Consider the following 6,370-nt stretch of genomic DNA (forward strand, 5'->3'; position numbering starts at 1 on the left):
TCCCAGAGGAAAAGGCTCAGGTTAGGATGCTGATGGAGCGTGTGGTCCAACTCATTCGCGACGGAGTGACAGGCATGGATCTTCTAGAGGTCTTCCTTTGACGGCGCATTCAGCCACTTCAGTATCGGGGGCATCCAATGTGGTTGTACTCTGGTCCTGAAGACACCTCCCGAGTCCATCCGGAGGAGGTCGATGATGTCACTCTGGAGAGGTGGATGACCGCCATCATAGGGAACAGGGACAACCCTCGTGGAGCCAGGAGGATTCCGCCACTCGACCAGTCCTACGAGCCGGACAAGGTTTGACCATATTCTGCCAACTGTGTCTCTTGCTTTCTTCATTCCGTTTTGTTGCAATCTGGTCGACTGAAAATTTGTTTGTTGCCTTCCAGATCACTACCGAGATGTACTCGATGCCCAACGGGGTGCAAGAACAGGCTGAAGAAGAAGAAGCAAGCGGAGGCGAAAGCCAGGAGGAGTGGGAGTCAGACGGCGACGAGGATGATGAAGATGCTGGTTCTGAAAGAGGAAGAAGAGGAGGAAGGGGAGGAGGCAGTCGAGCCTCCTCGTACTGAAAAACGGTCCAAGCTCGCCCATGACCCTGCAGTCGAGCGCAGCAAGGGAGTCGTGCCTGCTGGGCAATCGACAAAACGCCCTTGAACGACTTCTCCGGCGCCGACTGAGAAAGCGTCGAAGCAACCCCAAGCGGCACCGTCAAAACCAGCGAAGGCCTTACCGAAGATGAGGATGGAGATTCCGACTGTTTCTGGGTAACAGCATAACTCATGTTTTCCTTTCATCATGGTCATATTCTTGGTCGACCCGATCGTTGACCGACTGGTTTCTGAAATCGCAGCGCTGCTACTTCTGAGACTTCAGCCAGGCATGAGGATCAAGAGATGGAGGATGCTGCTGCTTCTCATCCTGGTATGATCTGTGCAGTTTCATTTTCGGTCGATTGGATCTTCATTTTTGACTTTGAACCTTTTCTGCAGCTCCACCTAGCGTTATCATCGATCTCCCTCATGATGACGATGAAGCGCCGCTGAGGCAAAGGAGGAGCAGGAAGTCAACTGCTGGCAAGACTGCTCGGGTTGTGTCAGCACCTGGGCCATTGGTTCCGGAAGGGAGCAATGTTGCCCGGGCTACTGTGTCCTTTGCGGATCCGTTGACAAGTGCTCATCCTCCATCGTCGAGTGCTGATCCACCTTCTCTCTTCTCCACATACCACGTCCCGGAGGACCAGGCAAGCGCTGCCAAGGAAGCCATACGCCAAGCAGGGATCGTGATGGAGCAGGTGAAGGCAATCCGAGTCGCCAGCCAAGCAGCTTACGACGCGAGTTCAGCTCTTCAGGTCAATGTCCGGGTTAGTTGAACACCGACTGAAAATCTTAGTGTTTGTCATGCACCCACTGGGTGTGTCAATTGGAATGTCTGTATTAGTGGGGGGACGCTGAGTGCACCCACTGGGTGTAGTCCCCGAGACTACGATGGACTGCTTGCAGTCGACTGTAGTCTTTAAGCCTTGAACTTTCTCATTTTTACTTGTTTCACTCGAACTGATCGAGTGGAATCATGGAACCGGTGGGGGCACGCTGAGTGCACCCACTGGGTGTAGTCCCCAAGACCGTGGTCGACTGCTGGCAGTCGGCTATGGTCTGAATAAATCTTTTTTTTGTCTAACTGCTGACAGTTAGCTGTTTCCGGTCGACTGATCGACTCTGAGTCTAGCTGATAGAACTAGTGGGGGCACGCTGAGTGCACCCACTGGGTGTAGTCCCCGAGACTACAGTTGAATGTTTAGATTCAGCTGTAGTCTTAGAAACACTACAACTTTTTTTCTTTAGTCACTCGGAAGTGATCTGTCTTTGATGACTGTCGACTGATCTTTCGCAGAAATCTTGTGACCTTGTTTCTCGTTATACCGAGTTGGAGAACAAGCATATCCAGCTTGAACTTGATCTGAAGCTTGTCCAGGAGAACTTCACGAAGGCGAAGGAGGGGGCAAAAGGTATGTTTGGTGAGAATCTTTACGACTGTCTGCTTCTTGCCTTTCTCCGAGTCTGATCTTATTGTGATTTTGCAGATAAACTGAGAGATGCTCTGAAGAAGAAGGACCTTAACCTCGCCGAGGCGCAAAAAGCGGCTTCGGACAAAACCAAACTTGCAGAAGAGAAGTTGGCTTCGGTCAACAAACTTGAAGAGGAAAACACTAATCTGAAAGCTGCTCTCGACGTGGCCAACCAGGAGGTCACTCGACTGAAGAATGACAAGATGGTCCTGAGTGACAAAGCTGGCGAACTGGCGGGAAAGAAGAATGACTTGGAGGTTTATCTGGGAGGACTCGCCAAGAAATTGTTCCTCATGCTTGAAGGTAACCCTTTATATCCGACTAGTAATTACTGACTTCCTGTAGGAGCATTAGCTTATCCTTGAATGTGTCCACAGAATTCTGCCAAAACTTTAAAGAAGAGACTAGTCGAGTGGAGACTGGCTTGGACCCCATCAACTCTCCAGTGAAAGATGAAGCCGCTATGAACGTGCTCCGCCTCGAGTCTTGCATTGCTGCAGTGGTCGACTACCTTGCAAGACTGAAGGCTGCAACATCGCGCATCGATACATCACTCTGGCTAGAAGAAACACTTCAGAATGACCTCGAGTCTCTGCTGACTCGACTGAACAAAGTTCCAAGTCGAGTGCAAGAATGGAAGAAGTCTTCTGCCAGGTGTGGTGCCGATGTTGCTCTGTCCTTAGTCCGCGTCCACTGCAAGGAAGCGAGAGAAGACAAGTTGGTGTCTCTCAAGGTGGCCAATACCAGGAAGCATGACTTCCGTTCTTTCATGGAGACCTTCATTGCTGCCGCCACTCGGATCGCAGACGGGATCGATCTGGACGAGTTTGTTGCGCCTTCCAGCCCTCCGCGGGAGGGGTAAAAAACTTCTATGCTTGACGCTTTGAATTTGCCTTGGAATGCCGAGTGATTTTTGTAACCGATAAACCTTAACAGGCTTGCTGCCTGAGCACTTCTGGATCCGTAGGACGTTATCTGAACTTGGTTTGCCGCTGAAATATGTTTGCTTCTGCTTTCGAGCAACCATCTTTCTTGGGTTGGAATATATACTAGAGTCTGTGATGCTCTTTTGTAGGTAGGGACGAAGCACAAATTGCAATCGACTTGTACTCGTCATGTTTAGGCGAGTGCTGGGCTGCAGCTAAGCCTCTCAAGTGGGAGATTTGTTCTCCACTCGACAGGATTTTCAAAACTTAGGCGAGCACTGGGCTGCAGCTAAGCCCTCAAGTGAGAGTTTGCTCTTCACTTGGTAGGATTTTAGAAACTTAGGCGAGCACTGGGCTGCAGCTAAGCCCCCGAGTGGGAGGTTTGCTCTCCACTCGGTAGGATTTTAGAAACTTAGGCGAGCACTGGGCTGCAGCTAAGCCCCCGAGTGGGAGGTTTGCTCTCCACTCGGTAGGATTTTAGAAACTTAGGCGAGCACTGGGCTGCAGCTAAGCCCCCGAGTGGGAGGTTTGCTCTCCACTCGGTGGGATTTTCGAAACTTAGGCGAGCACTGGGCTGCAGCTAAGCCCCCGAGTGGGAGGTTTGCTCTCCACTCGGTAGGATTTTCGTGGCATAGTTTTGGAGGGGAAGGTAGTAGTCGACATACGGTTCGTCCTCCTTGCGGAGCGCATGTTGTATTTGTGGCGTAGCTCGGAAGGAGAAGGCAGGAGTCGACCTGCGCCTCATCCTCTTCGCGGAGCGCACGTTGTATTTTATACTTAGGCGAACACTAGGTTGCAGCTAAGCCTCCGAGTGGAAGGCTGGCTTACCACTCGGTAGGATTTTGTTGAAACTTAGGCGAGTACTTGGACTGCAGCTAAACCCCCGAGTGGAAGGCTGGCTTACCACTCGGTAGGGTTTTCAAAAACTTAGGCGAGCACTGGGCTGAAGCTAAGCCTCCGAGTGGAAGGCTGGCTTACCACTCGGTAGGATTTTGTTGAAACTTAGGCGAGTACTTGGACTGCAGCTAAGCCTCCGAGTGGAAGGCTGGCTTACCACTCGGTAGGGTTTTCAAAAACTTAGGCGAGCACTGGGCTGCAGCTAAGCCTCCGAGTGGAAGGCTGGCTTACCACTCGATAGGATTTTGTTGAAACTTAGGCAAGTACTTGGACTGCAGCTAAGCCTCCGAGTGGAAGGCTGGCTTGCCACTCAGTAGGATTTTATTTAAACTTAGGCGAAACGGATTCGCAGCTAAGCCTCCGAGTGGAAGGCTGGCTTACCACTCGGTAGGATTTTTTTACAAACTTAGGCGAAACGGATTCGCGGCTAAGCCACCCACTGGGGGATTGATTTATAAGAACAAAAGCAATAACAATCACTGGGGAAAATTATGAAACTCTTGTCTTTGATACATAAACTACAGAAGTACTTTTATTACAACTCATCCGAGTGAAAACTTAAGTATAAAAGGGGCGGAGCAGCTCCGCGTTCCATGCTCGGGGCTCGTCAATCTGGTGCTCGACATTGTAAAGGCGGTATGCTCCATTGTGGAGAACCTTGGTGATGATGAAGGGACCTTCCCAAGTAGGAGCAAGCTTGTGTGGTTTCTGCTGATCCACTCAGAGAACTAAATCTCCCTCCTGGAAAGCTCGATTCTTCACGTTTCTGGCGTAGAAGCGACGCAAGTCCTGCTGGTAAATGGTCGATTGGATCAAAGCCATCTCTCTTTCTTCTTCTAGAAGGTCGACCGCGTCCTGTCGGGCTTGCTCTGCTTCAGCTTCGGTGTAGAGTTCGACTCAAGGAGCATTGTGAAGTAGGTCACTCGGCAAGACTGCTTCAGCTCCATAGACCAAGAAGAACGGAGTCCTCCCAGTCGACCGGTTTGGCGTGGTCCTTAATCCCCAAAGCACTAACGGAAGTTCGTCGACCCATGCACCAGCTGCGTGCTTGAGGTCGTGCATCAGTTGGGGTTTCAACCCTTTGAGAATTAAGCCATTTGCTCGTTCTGCTTGTCCATTCGACTGGGGATGAGCGACTGAAGCATAGTCGACTCGTGTACCCTGAGATGTGCAGAAGGCTCTGAATTCCTCGGAGTCGAAGTTTGACCCATTGTCTGTGATGATGCTGTGTGGAACTCCATATCTGAATATCAACTCCCTGATGAAGCTGACGGTGGTGCCGGCATCCAGATTCTTGATGGGTTTAGCCTCGATCCACTTGGTGAACTTGTCGACTGCTACCAGCACATGGGTGTAGCCGCTTCTGCCTGTTCTCAGTGGTCCAACCATATCCAATCCCCATACAGTGAAAGGCCAGGCGAGTGGAATGGTCTTCAAGGTTGAGGCGGGTTTGTGCGACATATTGGAGTAGAATTGACATCCTTCACACTTGTCGACTATCTCTTTCGCCATCTCATTTGCTCTGGGCCAGTAAAAAACCCGCTCGGTATGCTTTAGCCACGATGGTCCGAGAGGACGCATGATGGCCATAGGTCCCCGAGTGGATGTCGTTGAGAATCATTCGACCTTCTTCCTGTGTTATGCATTTCTGGCTGACCCCAGTCGCACTTTCTTTGTACAACTGTCCCCTCATGACGGTAAAGGCTTTGGATCAGCGGACGATCTCTCGAGCCTCTTCTTCGTTCTCGGGTAGCTCTTTCCTCAGAATATAGGCAATATAGGGCACTGTCCAGTCGGGAGTGATGACCAGAACTTCCATGATTAAGTCGACCACAGCTGGGACCTCGACTTCAGTCGGATCTGTGGCGCTTTTTGGCTGTGGGGCTTCCTCGGTGAAAGGATCTTCTTGAACCGACAGCGTGTGAACATGCTCCAAAAACACGCCACTCGGAATGGCTTCTCTTTTGGAACCTATCTTCGCCAAGTCATCGGCTGCTTGATTTTTCAGTCGGGGAATGTGATGGAGCTCTAATCCCTCAAATTTCTTCTCCAGCTTTCTGACTGCATTGCAGTAACCAGTCATGGCTGGGCTTCTGATGTCCCACTCCTTCATCACTTGGTTGACCACCAAATCCGAGTCACCGTAGACCATGAGGCAATGGACGCCGAGTGAAATGGCCATACGCAACCCGTACAAGAGTGCTTCGTATTCTGCCTCATTTTTGGAGGAATCAAAGTGAATCTGGAGTACATATCTGAGCTTGTCTCCTCGGGGGGAAACCAACACTACTCCGGCACCGGAACCATTCAGCATTTTGGAGCCATCGAAGAACATAGTCCAATGCTCCAAGTGAACTTGAGTCGGTAACTGCTGTTCAGTCCACTCGGCGAGGAAATCTGATATTGCTTGGGACTTGATAGCTTTCTTTGCCTCAAATCTGATATCTAGGGGAAGGAGTTCAATCGCCCATTTTGCC

The sequence above is a fragment of the Triticum dicoccoides genome, chromosome 7B (genome assembly GCF_002162155.2).
Source record: "Triticum dicoccoides isolate Atlit2015 ecotype Zavitan chromosome 7B, WEW_v2.0, whole genome shotgun sequence".
Taxonomy (NCBI): Eukaryota; Viridiplantae; Streptophyta; class Magnoliopsida; order Poales; family Poaceae; genus Triticum; species Triticum dicoccoides.